A 16,694-nucleotide genomic window follows, 5' to 3' on the forward strand; every position below is an offset into this window, starting at 1 on the left:
TCAAACATACGAGCACAAAAACAGAAGTATCTTTATAAAAAATGTCTTTCACTCACTATTTATAGCCTACAAAAAAGGAACTCACTAATAACTACATGATGTGCTGGACGTTAAATATACAATACTCAGGAAGAATGAATCACTGTCACTTAATGTCACTATGACTTTCTACAACTTTTTTTAAAAACTGTTTTTAACTGTTTAAATACAGAGATATTACACATTGCCAACTGCTTTCTCTTGTCCAGTTTTTTTCCAAAGTGCTTTTAAAACTGCTATCATAAAGTCATTGCTAAAAAAAAGCAATCAAGATCCCTCAAACATGAGTAACTACAGACCAATCTCAAATCTCCCGTTTTTTAGTAAGATCCTTGAAAAAACTGTATAATCAAATGAATTGCCTTACAGTAAATGACCTGTTTTATGTTTTTCCAGTCTGGTTTTAGATCCCAACACAGCACAGAACCTGCCCTTGTTAAACATCCACTTTTAGATCTTGGTGTCGCATTCGACACTGGATATCATGGGATTCTGCTTGACAGACTACAAAACTGGGTCAGGTTGTCCAGTCCTGTTCTAAATTGGTTCCTACTTTACTAGACAGGAATTTCTTTGTCTCCATTGAAAACTTTGCATCTGATAAAGTCGCTGTGACCTGCGGGGTTCCACAGGGCTCATTCCTTGGTCCACTCCTGTTCAACTTATATATGCTTGTGCTTGGGCACATCATAAAGAAATGCAATACACAATACCTTAATTATGCAGATGACACACAACTTTATATATATCTCTTCCCTGATGATTTGAGACCTGTGGAAACGCTGATTAAATGCATCAAGGACATTGACACATGGATGAACTGAAATTTCCTGCAACTAAATAGTGACAAAACAGAAGTTATTATTATAGGTGCGAAAGCAAAGAGACGGGACATTGCAGCTCACCTCAGTTCCTTTTCCCTTGAGAGCAAAAAACATGCCAGTAATCTTGGTAGTAGATGCTGATCTTAACTTTCACTTTCGTATCAATAACGTCACAAGATCAGCCTTCTATCACCTCAAACACATCTCAAAAATCAGAGGCTTTCTCTCAAATTCGGACGCTGAAAAACTAGTACATGCATACATACATCACACCCCCGACTTTAAAATCCTCCTACTCGTCTTCAAGGCACTGAATGGCCCTGCTCGAAATTATATTGAGGAATTGCTTGTGCCATATGAACCAACGAGAGGCCTCAGATCATCAGCCAGTGGTCTCGTTGTTGTCCCCTGCGTGCCCTCTAAAGCAGGAGAAGCTGCATTCAGCTATTATGCTCCATACAGATGTAATGCCCTTCCAAGTGAGAGATGCTAGAGATGCCCCAACGCTTAGTTCCTTAAAAAGTTAAAGTTAAAACATTTCTGTTTGCTTTTGTGTTTAACTAGGTTGAGCAACTGTCTGCTCCTGTTTTAACTGAATTATTATGCACTTTAATCATAATGTGTCTATGTATGTAAGCATATGTTTGCTTGCTTTTATGCAAGATATGTATGCTCGTATTTTATGTATTTATAATTGTATTGCTCTTGTCCTTGTGACGCACATTGTGTTGCTTTTTGTATGAAATGTGCTCTATCAATAAATTAGACTTAACTATAAAAATCATTCCAAGACCACTCTTTTTATTTTATTTTTCCACTTTTTTTGAATTATGTTAATAACTGTTGTCTCCTTTTTTTTTGTCAGTCATGCTCTACAGTATTAACATGGCATGTTAGCTGCACTGTAAGATGTAAGCACAGTGAGAACTGAAGGATAGTAACAATGATCATTTGAGAGTGTGGATAAAAGGGTTGGGTCAGATTTGCAAATTGTTTTGGGATTAGAACTGGTTAGACTAACTTGTTGTTTGTCTATGTTAAAAGGCTGGTGATTTTCTTACAAGTGTTGTATGTGTATCCAAAGCCTGATACATCTTATTCCTCTATGCCATAGACCTCCGTTGTTGTCCGAAACCTATTAAAATATATCAGAGTCACACCGCTGCACTGGGAGACATGTTCCTTCATTATGAAGAGTTAGTTCATGCTAGTTTGTTTAGAAATGGCTCCAAAGATGAATAACAGTGATCATGTTTTCAGTCTCCAAGAGTAGCTCTGTGTAAGGCAGACGCCACTGAGCATGTGCAGAAACGTTCTTCCATTTACAGAGCTTCATTAACTTGTTGTGCTGCATATCACAACCTCTTGACTTTGTACTGAAGTTCTTTGAGAAATTTACTGTGTAGTGCAAAGTCAAGAGGTTGAGATATGTAGCACAACAGGCTAGCGAAGCTGTAAACAGAACCTTGTTCCTGCATATTACAGCTGTACAGCACACTGACGCTACATAACACTTTATTTAAATATGATAAAATTAGTAAAGCAATTGCTAATCAGAACAATTCTTCTTTAAGAGGATAGAACCTGCATCTTAGGCTTACTTTGGGTTCCTATGATATTTTGTATAGTGTGACACTAGTTTTTAATAGTGTGGTGATGTATTTGGTATAATATCTGTGCAGACAAGAGTAATTTTCATCTCCAGCGGGAGTTAAATATTGAAGTTCAGCTGCAGTTTTTGAACCAACAGCAGCACCTGAGAGTTCTGGTTCACATGAATGTTTGTAGTTGTTTTGCATCTCTTTCAGTCTGGGTGTCTTGTTCCTGTATAGGGGGTCGGGGATCTTTTACATGTGCACAGGGGCCCATCGTCTTATAATCTGTCCATGCAGCAAGCAGAAGGTTGAAATGTGAGTTTAAAAAGGAAAACTGAGCTTTTCTTCAACTTCCTTAATGTGGCCTTCACTCTCAACTATTTAATGACCTCTGAACATACTGTACACCCATCTAATCTGACCTCACCACTGTGAGGTTTTTGCTAAAAACAATTACATGCTACTTTCGCTTTTGTCCCTGACAGAAGTCATAATTCATGTTAAGGATTTGAAAACTTCTGACTTCGGATATCTCAAGTGGTACTTTTATAAGAGACTGTGTCAGACTGCTGCACAAGTCGTGTCAACAAAAAAGAAAAAAAAAATATTATAATCTGTGAAACATAATATACAGTTGTTCATTTTTCAATGAAAAATCTCAGATGCTGGATCACTGCCGAGTACAGCAACAGAGAGTTTTTACAACAATGTATCCTGCATTACAAGATGATTATGTAAGTGGCGAAATCCCCTACGTAAAATACCCAACGTGGCACTATCTGGTTCTCTGATGTTGGCCTGAATCTAGACAGCAAGCTGGATCATTGAGTCTTGGTGCAAAGAGATACTTATCACAATGCTTTCAGGGCTAATGCTAATGACTAAGGTGATCCTCTGACTTTTCCTCTAGCTGTCACCTCATCCCACATCAGAATCAGAATCAGACTTATTTGCCAAGAAGCAAGTGCAAGGAATTCAATGCAGTCCAGATCAGTCAACAGAAATTACAAAAAATATGAATGTTAAACAATAAACACAAACATCGACACCGTTATCACTATCACTAATAACTATGAGATATCAGCCTTTTCTCTCCGTACTCATACTTGGCTCAAAGATCTGGCAAATGTGACTTCAATATGTACTTATCAACAAGGAAAATATATTTCATACGATTTGGTGACCTCTTCTTGACAGATGGGAGGCAACCTGCAAGACATGAGACAGAGTCAGAGGAAACCACAGGATGTATTTGTATTTTTTAACAAATTTGAATGTTTCACCATCTGGAGCTGAGGGTTAATTTTGTTTTAGTCTGCCAAGGAAGAAATGTTAATTTCCATATAGTATATATGGACCCAAAGGATACTTCCCTTCCCTTTTTTATGCAGAAACATTTAAAAACAATGGAAGCTTTTATTTTTTCTTCTTGTTTGTTTTGTATGACTAAAAAAGGCTCAGCGTGGGATATACTTCCCGCGCGAAAAATCAAGCTGACGCAAGAGCTGCTGATCCAGTTTTACACCGCACGTCCATCATCATCTGGTTTGGGGAACAGGAATACACTACATGATACTCTATAATAAATGTACACTCCTCGAAGGCACTGCTGAATGAAAACCAGAGCAAACCCCTCTTCTTTTTGTACAGATGGCACCTTTGACACATTTATTCACGTAGTTTGGGATTGCCCAGAGAGGCCTGGAGCATGACATATGCATGTTTCTTACTCTGACTGCTCAAAGGTCAAATATTTTTGGGAATGTTTCTAATTCCACTCCCTCCACAATCTCCACTCTGTTTTACGCCAGGATATATCACACCTCAGTTACACAGCAGCACTGGGATTAAACACGCAGGGCAGACGTTTCCTCCTGGAAAGCTGGACTCACTGCAGCCACTTTGCTGCTGGCTAGAGTTGTTGGAAAAATCAGACACTTCCTTGGAACTGCATGAATTATGGATAGTTAGGTCATATTATTACTACATTTCAGGGTTTATTGCATAAAAGTTTCTTTAATGTGGATGAATACATGTCAACACTGTGATATATCCATATACATACATATATGTATATCTGTGATACAGCAACACTTACACTTATAACTTAACTATCACATATTTCCTTTACTTCTTACCTTGAAATAAGATTTCAGTGGCAAGAGGCAACTTAAAGTCTGTGTGAAGCAACAATAAATATGTCTGTCTGAGTTTGACACACCACAGAGAAGTGTGTTATTAACAACCCTGCCAAATTTGAATGATTAAAAAAATCGCCAAGTATATAAAATTAACCTTCAAAATCGGGAAAAATCAAGCTGTTTTCTCTGCTCTCAAACGCCGGGGGCGTGTCCACTGAATGCACTGAAACCACGCCCCACTCAACTGTCAACTGTCAATCAAGTACCACCACTACAATCTGAAAAATGGATGCTTCGTCTAGCAGCTTTCTTCTGCCTACACATCCCCACATGTTTGAACATGTTTTAGCACTATATCTCTAGCACTGAAACACCTTCTAACACATACTCCAACAGGTTCAGAATAGATGTGGAGAGCTTCCTGAAGAGCCATGGTGCATGATTCTTCATCCAAGCCTCGAGCCTGTCTGCCTGAATCCCAACTCCCTGCAGAATGCCCTGAACATATAATAGGCAGACCACGGGCCACTGGAAATGCAAGGATGGGCTGAAGCAAGAGGTAAGAAAAACAGGCAGGCAGATTTGCTACCTACTTTTTTCAAAGGCCGTCTTGACGCCCCAACTCTGATTTTGTTTCCCAAAATGAGGTCACAGCAACCAAAGCTGTTTTTTCTGCAGCCGATAAAGAGAGAGAGAGAGTCAGCTCTCGCCAGCTGAGCACCGGCGAGAGAGAGAAAGAGAGAGGGAGACAGCTCGGCGTTGGTCGAGCAAGGAGACTCGGCAGTAGTGAGAACAAAACCTCTGAATGAGAGAAATAAAACGTTATATGAAGTTTATAGACTTATAAACAAAGTTCGGGAACCAAAGACCACGCCTTGTACACATCCCATTTCCCCACCTCAGGGTATTTAGACACACCACATCCGCTCCTCTCCTCTTTGTCTCAGCTTGCAAGTCCCTCCCACCCGACTCCTCCGCTAACTTTCCTCTCTTCTCTGCTTGAACACAGGAACAGGGGGCTTCGTACAGATGCCAGATCATTGAGACAGCACCCCCACCCTGAGTCTCAACCCCCTTGTTCCCACTTACCTCCCTGATGTCGATGCCTCTCCTCCTTACATCTATCACTCTCCTATCCACCCCCCCCTGCTCTTCTTTCTCCCCATCCTGTCTAGGCTCAGAAATAAATACAGGTGAACTTCATTAACAAAGCCAAAGGTCAGTGTGTGGGTCAAAGTGCCATAACAGGCTGGTTTATTGCAATCAGGGTCACTGACATCACTTGTGTAGGCGGAGTTAAAAGTTGAAGGGTCTTGCTGCAGGAATGTGGCACACCAGCGAGTTGGCTGATGCACTGGAAGTATGCTACCAGTAGATAAGCAAACTACACACAAGATAACACCCCTTCCCCCGCCCCCAACAGATGAACTTCCACTGCACCAGCCGCTCCTGTGACCGGAGGCCTACAACAGTTGCAGCACTAAAGAAGATAAAACCATAGATACATTACATGTTGTAATACAATCATCTGTAATCAAATCCAAAAAAATTCAATGTTGACATAAAAATCCAATACCTCAGGATGCGTTTGCACCCCTACATTATCCTAACAATCAAATAATACTAGTTGAAATACCAAGCGTTTACCAAGGAAGCATGTGCGCAAGATGATCACAGGAGCAACAGTGAGGCTGATACACCTGTGCCTCATGAGCCTTACATCTATCACTCTCCTATCCATTCCCTCCTTCCCCTCTTTCCCGCCTGCTCTTCTTTCTCCCCATCCCTCGACTCTCATCCCCTCGACCCTCACCCCCGCATCCTCACACCCCCGACCCTCTCCCTTCCCCCATCCATCCTTCCCTCTCCAATCATCCCTCTAACTATCCTTCCTCCTTTTCACCCTGCTCTTCCATCACTCCTCCAATAAACCATTAAATCCATATTCTAGAAGGAGTGGTCTTGGTTAGTGAAATTCTGATTATTTCACGGCAGTCACGTTTTACAGCACAAAAGAAATAACCATCAAACAGTCACAGATTTACTGTGGAAACAGACGCTCTTCGTTTCAGCTTCATTTCCCTTGTCTGCATTTCTCCTTTTCATTCATTCATTACATCCAACTAATGCAGCGGTTAATACAAAGAACAAAATTACAAATCTGTGTTGGCTCTGTGGTGTTGGCATTTCAAATCTGATGCTGTGCAGTGCGTCATAGGAGCATCAATCTCATTATTGCTTTTAGTGCGTTTGGGCCCGAAGACACTGACAAACTGCAACTTTGCCATGTTCTCTGTGTGTTTCTGCAGAACTCGCATCTTCTTGTTGCCGCTCTGTGTGAAACGAGTATGGCATATGTAGTACTCATACGGCTTCTCATCTGCACCAGGGAGGAGGGTGTTTGCTAAGTGAGGGACTCTTCTCAAACTGGAGAATATTTCCAACCACGAGAAGCTGTGAGTATCTTACCTGTATGTTTATGGTTTATGTTTATGTAATGTTGATATTTCACATCTCAATAGGACACAATTCAAAAGGACTGAAGTGCTTCACAGTAGTCCACAATCATGTTTCACCTGGAAGTCCTCAGGCAAGGGAAGAGTGTGACAGATAACCGGATCCTTGTTAGCTGTTGAAGCATCAACATAGATGGCCAGGAACCCCTCTACAGTCACTGTTGTGACTGGTACCTGCACCAGCTGAAGTTGACCAAGACTTAAAGCAGCACTTGTCTGCTCCACCGTATTCCCCACCTACACAGAAGAATTAATGGACAAAAGGCATTTCACATCATTGAAAATTACTGAAAACCCATTATGGTGGGTTGGTGTGGGTCCCCACCAGTAACTGTCACTGTGAAGCCTCCTTCCAACACCTCAGTCCTCATTTGCAGCAGAGTCAGATGTTGGGTCACCATGTGTTGGAGCTGTTCCCACCCCACCTGGACAGCTGAACCTGGACACATGCCTATGTATTGCATCTGCCTTCTCAGGTCGCTTATACTGTGAGCACAGGAATCCAGGAACAGCTACTGCTTTCAGCTCAGCCACAAAGGGTGCAGGGTCATGGACGACCTTGTTAAAGAGGAGGTCCATAAGCTCTGTGACATAGTCTAAAACACAGAAGAGAGCACATAACATAGCATATAGTTTGAGTAATTCATATGTCTCAACTGTTGACAAACTGTTACCAAGATAACTGCAATTATACATCTTGAAATTTGAATGCTTGTTTATAATTTTGCCATACACCTCGTCGCTCAGGTGGTGTCTAAATCTTGCAAGCAGGCAAAATGTGTTTGGAATCATGCATACATTAGTAGGGAGATGAAAAATGGTATCAGACAATTGATAATTGACTAACCAGTAGTATATTTGGTCTTCACCATGGACACAACATGTCTCCTTCTCTTGGCCCTCAGAAATTTTATTTGGAACCACAGTTGTCCTGCTGCAGTCCTCACTGGGATACGCCCAGAATTTTCATTGAAATGCAATGCAGCCAGGTAAAGCCTGAAATGAGAAGCCCTGTTACTACACAATATTGTAAAAAAAGAGAGACCAGGACTGCACTACAATATGACTTATTAATATTGTCACAAAAATGAATACCCAGTCTCGATGGTCTAATTATGAGTTGAACGCATTGTACGTTATCTACTACACAATATTGACAACATGTTTACTATACAATTTACCTGCAGAGCATCCCTAAGTATGAGAATGCCATGTTTTTTGGCGCGAACTGCAAAATCAGACTTGACATCACCAAGAACACGTTTGTTCATTAGAATCTTCTCCAGCTTGTAGGTGGCCTTTGTGGCTTGATGGGGAAAGAGAATAACAAGAACATAAAAGATGAAGAGTGCATTCTAATTAAATGACAATTGCTATTGAATAGTGGCATATCAGGCTTCAGCCTCTTGTTTTTGTCACTGGAAGGGGGTGGAGGCACTTGGGGAAGAGTGGATTTTCATGGACATGCACATGGTTGAGAAGAGACTTCACCACTGTTTCCTCTCCACTGAATGAACCGGATGCTGACCAGTAGCGGTGATTTGTGATGCTCTCTTACTACTGTTTTGCTTTCTTGCAGTCCTTCTCCTTGGAGATTGAATCCATCTTAAATAATAAACTACATTTTAGAAATTATCCTACCTTTACATAAATGCCACACATCATAAAAGTGGTCAATGTCTGGTTTCTATTCCCAGATAAACTTCTGAACCTGGATGTGTCGGTCTGTCACCACTATGGCAGTAGATTTCGGCGGTGGGAGGATGAAGCCCGGGGAGGGAAGTTGGCATTATGGATGCTAATTAAGTGTGTGTTCACCCCACCTGATAGCCTCTTCCTGAATATCTATTAATGATACTTCAGGCTGTTGGCCTGGTCCTAATTAAAAGTCACTTGCAATGACTGAAGTTGTTCACTTAAGGTTGCTATTTGAGTTCGTTGCTGCTTTAACGAGTCTGTAATTGCCAGAAGCTCAGGAGACTGTGGTGTTTTTTATGCACTACCTGGGGGGTTCACATATCAACCCTTGTAGCATTACATCCATAGAAACGTTGACAACTCTTCCCACCATTCAAATGTTCACCCCACCTGATAGCCTCTTATTAAGGCAGGGTATCAAGAATAGAGTCCAGGCATCAGAGCATGGGAAAACTGCCTCAGTGACTCTCCTTCCTGCTGCTTACGGTTATAAAAATGTTTTTCAATACTACCATTAACTTTTTGCCACTATACAGGGCCTTCAGGATACTGATAAGCCGATATGCATTTTCCGTTTCCCTGCATAGGCAGTGCTTTATCTCACTTTGGGGTTCTCCACCCAAATGATCAAAGAGGAAGATGGTTTTTTCCCTGTCTGAGAGGTGTCTGTCCTCCAGACAAGCCTCTAGTCCTCAAGGCCAACATTGTCAGGTGAGTCTTGATGACCATAAAATCTAGGACACCGCCTTTCCCGAGGGATGTACACCGTTCTCTCAGTTGGGTTGTAGTAGGGGGGTTGGAAATGGACAGTTTTAGCTGTTTGTTCTCGGCTCGGAGAGCTCTTAGTTGCTCACCTAATTGCTCCTCAATTTCAATCATTTTAATAGTTTGCCAAACAAACTCTTTAAAGTCTCAGTAAAGCTAGTTTAGTTAAAAAAAAATGCTGAAGCTGTGGACTTCTCTTTGGTCCTCTGAGTAGACTACAGACCAGGAGCTGTATATCTCTCCAATCTTCTGTGCTGATTGCTGTTTACTACCCGGATCTAAAAAAATTGCTGAAATGGCCATACAAAAAAAAAAAAAAAATTACCACACACTCCTTCAAAATTCTGCTGACAATGCCAAATGTGACACCTGTCTAGGCTCAGAAATAAATACAGGTGAACTTCATTAACAAAGCCAAAGGTCAGTGTGTGGGTCAAAGTGCCATAACAGGCTGGTTTATTACAATCAGGGTCACTGACATCACTTGTATAGGTGGAGTTAAAAGTTGAAGCGTCTTGCTGTAGGAATGTGGCACACCAGCAAGTTGGCTGATGCACTGGAAGTATGCTAACAGTAAATAACCAAACTGCACACAAGATAACCCCCCCCTACAACAGCTGCAGCACTAAAAAAGATAAAACCATAGATACATAATCAAATCCCAAAAAATTTAATGTTGACATAAAAATCCAATATCTCAGGATGCGTTTGCACCCCTACATTACCCTAACAATCAAATAATACTAGTTGAAATACCAAGCGTTTACCAAGGAAGCATGTGTGCAAGATGATCACAGGAGCAACAGTGAGGCTGATACACCTGTGCCTCATGAGCCTCTTAATGGTTCAGGTGCTCTCACCCTGATGAATTGTACCTGGTTTCTAGTGTCCCCCTACTACATAACGTTAGCTCTTTGTAGATGAATAGTGTATTTTCGTTAGATACACTATTACATGAAAATGATGCTAGTTTACACAATGTAAAATCACGTTAGGAGGCTCACCTTCAAAATTTAATAGTTACTGTGGATTATAATTATAAAATAAGCACACAAGGCAACTCATTGGTGGACATGTAATGTGACTGCCGACCATGGCACCGGATGTTGGCTGGACAGGAGGAGGAAGCCCAGGCTCGGCCCCACTCACCAGTAACAGCAGTCTATCTGTGAAGCCCAGTTGTCTCTGATGAAAGTTTGCAAAACTATCCAGTGTAAAATGGTCACTGCAGAGGTGGGTGTTGTTGGTATCCCTCAGCTCCCCATCAATGTTCTTCATCAGCTCTTCATGAAGTCAATCCACTTTTTTCACTTTTTCAGTCACGGTATAGCCGTTTTAGCCATGCCCAACAAATCAGGAACACAGAAATGGTGGAAAACAGTTTGACGCTATATCTCAACAATTCAGAGCTACATAGTTTTCAGTCTTTTCACATGATAATGAGAGTCTCAGTGATGATAGCCTGGTATTTGGGAGCAGAGGCAATGTTTTTGTTGACTTCACTTCATCTGTTGTGAGACTTTTTTTGGCTTTAGAACATTGATTTAAGATATCTCTTTATTTAAGATAACATTCTGGCCAGCAGTCCAACAGTCTAAAACTTACAGATGTTCAGTTTACTGCCAAAGATGACAAAAAAAAAAATACTTTTGCTTTAAAAATGACTTAATTGTTATTTCTTAGCTCTCTAGGGGATTACACAGTAGGGGAGAATGGGGTAACATGAGCCACTTTTTACATTTGATGATTTTACCTCAACATGACAGTGTATTTGTTTCAAATTATAGTTACTATATATACCTCAGGTTGTGTATCCATGGAAAAAAACAAGTTATCTAATTATCTCATCTGTCTCATTTGTTTGAGTCAGCACCTTTATCCTGTGATGAAACATTTCTATCCTGATGGGAGTAGTCTCCTCCAGGATGACAATGCCCCCATCCAGAGGACACGAGAGTTCACTGAATGGTTTGATGAGTAAGAAAATGATGTGAATCATATGTTGTGGCGTAAACTTAACATCAGTCAACAATTAGGTATTTATTCATCAACACTGTAGCACTTGTAACAGGAATCAAACATTAACATGAACAGTGTCTCTAGTCTCTAAAATATCAGAAAATAATTTTGGGGGGTAAATTGAACCATTGACTCAACTTGCCCCAACATCACTGGCATGTTTTACCCCACAACCTCCATTTTGACAAAACTGTTTCACACAGTGGTTCAGATCCACAGTTATGCTAAGTTTATGACCTGGTTTTGTAGCTTACACTGACTTAAATTAACATGTAATAATGTCCAAAACTGATCTTTTTAAATTAAGATTCAAGACTGATAACTTTAATAACATGATGAATTCACTTAGCATGACAAAAATCTTTTTTTTTGCTCTGTTTTGCTGACTACTCTCTCCATGTGACTGAGTCCAAGATGGATTGAGTAATCAACCTCAACTAAACATTTCCTGTAGTTGCAGATCAGACCTGCACAACGGTCAGGAGGAATTTTGGACCATTCATCTTTACAAAACTGTTTCAGTTCAGCAATATTCTTGGGATGTCTGGTGTGAATTGCTCTCTTGAGGTCATGCCACCGCATCTCAATCAGGTTGAGGACAGGACTCTGACTGGGCTAATCCAGATGACGTATTTTCTTCTGTTTACTTTTATGCTTTGAGTCATTTTCCTGTTGCATCACCCATCCTCTGTTGAGCTTCATTTGGTGGACATGGTCTTAAGTTTTATTTTGCCAGTAGTGCTGTAGAACGTCCAGATGCTCAAACCTGCAGCAATGTTTTTCTTTGACGCCGTGGCTTCCTCCGTGGTTTCCTTCCATGAACTCCATTCTTGTTTAATGATTTTATTATTTTAGATTTGTCATCAAAAATGTTAGCATGTGTCAGAGATTTTTGTAAGTTTTTAGCTGACACTCTAGGATTCTTTTTCACCTCATTGAGCATTCTGCGCTGTGCTCTTGCGGTCATCTTTACAGGACGACCACGCCGAGGTAGAGTAGCAACAGTGCTGAACTTTCTCCATTTGTAGGTAATCCGTCTTACTGTAGACACATGAACATCAAGGCTTTTAGAGATACTTTTGTAACCCTTTCCAGCATCATGTAAGTCAACAATTCTCGATTGTAGGTCTTCTGAGAGCTCTTTTGTGCGAGGCATGGTTCACATCAGGCAATGCCTCTTGAGCTGAACAGCCAACTCAAAACTGGTGTGTGTTTTTATAGGGCAGGGCAGCTTTAACCATCATCTGCAATCTCATCACATTGATTGGACTCCATGTCGGCTGACTCCTGGCTCCAATTAGCTCTTGGAGAAGTCATTAGCCTAGGGATTCACATACTTTTTCCACCCTGCATTGTGAATGTTTACATGTTGTGTTCAATAAAAAATGAAAACATATAATTTTTTGTGCAGTATTAGTTTAAGCAGAATGCATTTGTCTATTGTTGTGACTTAGATGAAGATCAGAACACATTTTATGCCCAATTTATGCAGAAATCCAAGTTATCCCAAAGGGTTCACATACTTTTTCTTGCAACTGTATATACAGTACACAGATGTACACATGTATATACTCTACATAACCACTTATATGTATATAAAGTAGCTTATTACATTACCCATTCAATATTTATTCAACACTCTCTGCACTCTTACACACCTTCACTCTACTTGTATCTTTGTCGACAGTTTATAGAAACTGTTTGACCTATATTTAGATGTTGTATGTTGGTCTCGATTTTTTACAAAAATACAGACTCTCCAAATGTCCCTTTTGGAAATCTACCTGGACTTTTTCATGTATAAATCACTGTAGACTTGTCACACTGTGTGCTATCTTCTTCAAATGTGAGGCAGTCTGCAGCCCCATTCTGCCCTTGACCTTTACAGAAATTACCACAGGCAGTTATTTAGGCTGAAACCATTTTCAGCCAAGCAAAATAGATATATTTAGACAAAGTTTTCCATTTCTACTAACTTCAAAGACCAGCTGCTCTGTTTCTGTATCACAAGAAACTCTGGGAAATTTTCTTTCTGGCAAGACCCAATTTATACATATAGTCACTGTGGTTCAGAGGCTACAGACTTTTTAAGTGCTCTGAAATAAAGGGTGGAGTGGAAGAGATTAAAGGCACCTTTAAACTGTGTACTCATTATTGTGCTGGAAACAGGCAAACATGCAAAAAGGTGATTGTTAAAATAAATTTTCAACAGACAGTTTTAAAAAATTCAAGGTGTCATGTTTGAGTTAACTTCTCCTTTTGATTTTATTGATGGTCACAAGGTTAATCGAACAGGAGGAAGTGAGAAAGCTAAATCTGTTAATGGCCAAGCCTATGTCTGTTACTAAAAACAGGCTGCACATGTTTATATCCACCAGGTTAAAAGGGGGAGGAGATCTATCCGATGTTGCATCATACCAGGAGTATGTCATCACACAGTGGCCACATAATGACATGGTTTCTCTTCTCTGCTGTTACCAAAGCAGCATGTGTATGTGTCATTATATGACAGTGCTACTGAATATTCTGTGTCAAGTGGGATGAGAAATGTTCAGGGGTTGCCTGTGGGTGCCTCTCTGTGTATCATTGTATCATTCAATTTTTTATGACATAATTTGGTTATTTAGGGTGTAGCAGCAAACCTTGAGTCACATTACAAATGTCACTGATGAGACTTTTTTTGGCTTTAGAACATTGATTTAAGATATCTCTTTATTGAAGATAACATTCTGGCCAGCAGTCCAACAGTCTAAAACTTACAGATGTTCAGTTTACTGCCAAAGATGACAAAAAAAAATACTTTCGCTTTAAAAATGACTTAATTGTTATTTCTTAGCTCTCTAGGGGGATTACACAGTAGGGGAGAATGGGGTAACATGAGCCACTTTTTACATTTGATGATTTTACTGAAAAATGAAAGTGTATTTGTTTCAAATAATAGTTACTATATATAGTAACTATTATAGTACCTCAGAGGTTGTTGTGTAACCATAGAAATTAAAACAAGTTATTTAATTATTATGGTTTTAGAACAATGAGCCATTCACAAAGCACAAGGAGTCACTGAACGGTCTGATGAGTATGAAAATGATGTGAATCATACGCTATGGCCTTCACCGTCACCAGATCTCAACCTAGCTGAACACTTATGAAGATTTTGGACTGACATGTTAGACAGCACTCTCCACCATTATCATCAAAACACCAGATGAGGAAATATCTTTTTGAAGAATGGTGTTCATCCCTCTAGAAGAGTTCAGAGACGTGTAGAATCAATGCCAAGGCACATTGAAGCTGTTCTGGTGGCCCATGGTGGTCCAACACCTTACTAAGACACTTTATGTTGGTTTTTCCTTTAATTTATCAGCAGTCTGTATGTACAGCAGGTTTGCGTGTGGCTTAAATCTAACGTTAGTCAACAATTAGGTATTAATTCATCAACATTGTAGCACTTGTAACAGGGATCAAACATGAACAGTGTCTCTAGTCTCTAGAGTGTCAGAAAATCATTTTGGGGGTAAATTGAACCATTGACTCAACTTGCCCCAACATCACTGGCACGTTTTACCCCAAAACCTCCATTTAGACAAAACTGTTTCATACAGTGGTTCAGATCCACAGTTTTGCTAAGTTTATGACCTGGTTTTGTAGCTTACACTGACTTAAATTAACATGTAATAATGTCCAAAACTGATCTTTTTAAATTAAGATTCAAGACTGATAACTTTAATAACATGATGAATTCACTTAGCATGACAAAAATCTTTTTTTTTGCTCTGTTTTGCTGACCACTCTCTCCATGTGACTGAGTCCAAGATGGATTGAGTAATCAACCTCAACTAAACATTTCCTGTAGTTGCAGATCAGACCTGCACAACGGTCAGGAGGAATTTTGGACCATTCATCTTTACAAAACTGTTTCAGTTCAGCAATATTCTTGGGATGTCTGGTGTGAATTGCTCTCTTGAGGTCATGCCACCGCATCTCAATCAGGTTGAGTCCAACATGGATTGAGTAATGTTGACTATTTCTTTCTGTTTGTGGTCACATGATTACTTTTGTTTGTGGTTACCTTGGTAAAGGTGGCTCATTTTACCCACTGGCTCTATTTACCCCATTCTCCCCTATAGTGCAAGATACTCACATATCAGTGTTAGTTTATTTACTTTTAATTTTATTCATTTTTAATTCCTCACTTTGATTAGTCTGTTATGATAATCCTTTCAGTTGTGTTTTCAATGTTTCTATTTCTTGCATCTTTCTTTGTTTTTTTCCTCATGTTTTGTGAAGCACCTTGTATTGCATATTTTTGTGACATAACAAACAAATAATTTAATTATCATTTCAAATAAACAGAATCACAGATATCTATAACTGTTCGATACAATGAATGCCAAACTTTAACCCACCCCTTATTTATGATTCATAAGCCGTATGTTAACATTTTGTAAGTAGATATAAGGTCTTTTTAAATGTTTACTGATATCATCTTTAATTGTTCCTGTGAAACATCCGTAACAGGATTATGGTATTTAAACAGATAATGAATGAAAATATAATATAAAACTGTTGCAATAATATAAAATATGTATTCATAGGAGGTTATGTTGTTAAAAATACTGTAATAAACACTTAAAAATGTCCTTATAACCACATTTTAATGTAGCAAAGTGAATTATTTATTTATTTTAATGTTTTGACTTGTCATAACAAGGTCTATTATATTATTATTGCAGTAGAAGCAGTTGTTCTGTTTTCCTCTTAACTTACAGAAATCAAAAATAGTACCAGCGGTGTAAAAAATGGTACCATAGACCAGCGGTTCTCAAAGTGGGGTTCGGGGACCCAGGGGTCCTTGAGGAGTTTCCAGCAAAAAGAGGAATCGTTTATTTTCACTATAATTCCATCCATAAGTAACACAATGACAGAATGTTTGACTACTCTGATCATCAGTTTCATACACTTTCTGTAATAAAACATTTTAAAGCAAAAATCTTATCAGATGGGGGTCCATTGTCTAATTTGTGTCAGTTTAGGGGTCCTTGACCTGAAAAAGTTTGAGAACTATTGCCATAGACAATGAAGACTGACTTATTA

General features: G+C 39.6%; 1 long non-coding RNA gene across 1 annotated transcript; it reads right to left on the reverse strand.

Moving 5' to 3' along the window:
• Positions 1-6,412: 6,412 nt before the first annotated feature.
• On the reverse strand, positions 6,413-8,717 carry LOC137194165 (uncharacterized). Its single transcript, XR_010930934.1, has 3 exons — positions 8,297-8,717; positions 7,963-8,111; positions 6,413-7,711 (listed from the first exon to the last, which is right to left on the reverse strand). It is a non-coding gene; the product is annotated as an uncharacterized lncRNA (long non-coding RNA).
• Between the last annotated feature and the right edge of the window lie 7,977 nt (positions 8,718-16,694).

Source organism: Thunnus thynnus, chromosome 1, assembly GCF_963924715.1.
Source record: "Thunnus thynnus chromosome 1, fThuThy2.1, whole genome shotgun sequence".
In the NCBI taxonomy this organism is placed as follows: Eukaryota; Metazoa; Chordata; class Actinopteri; order Scombriformes; family Scombridae; genus Thunnus; species Thunnus thynnus.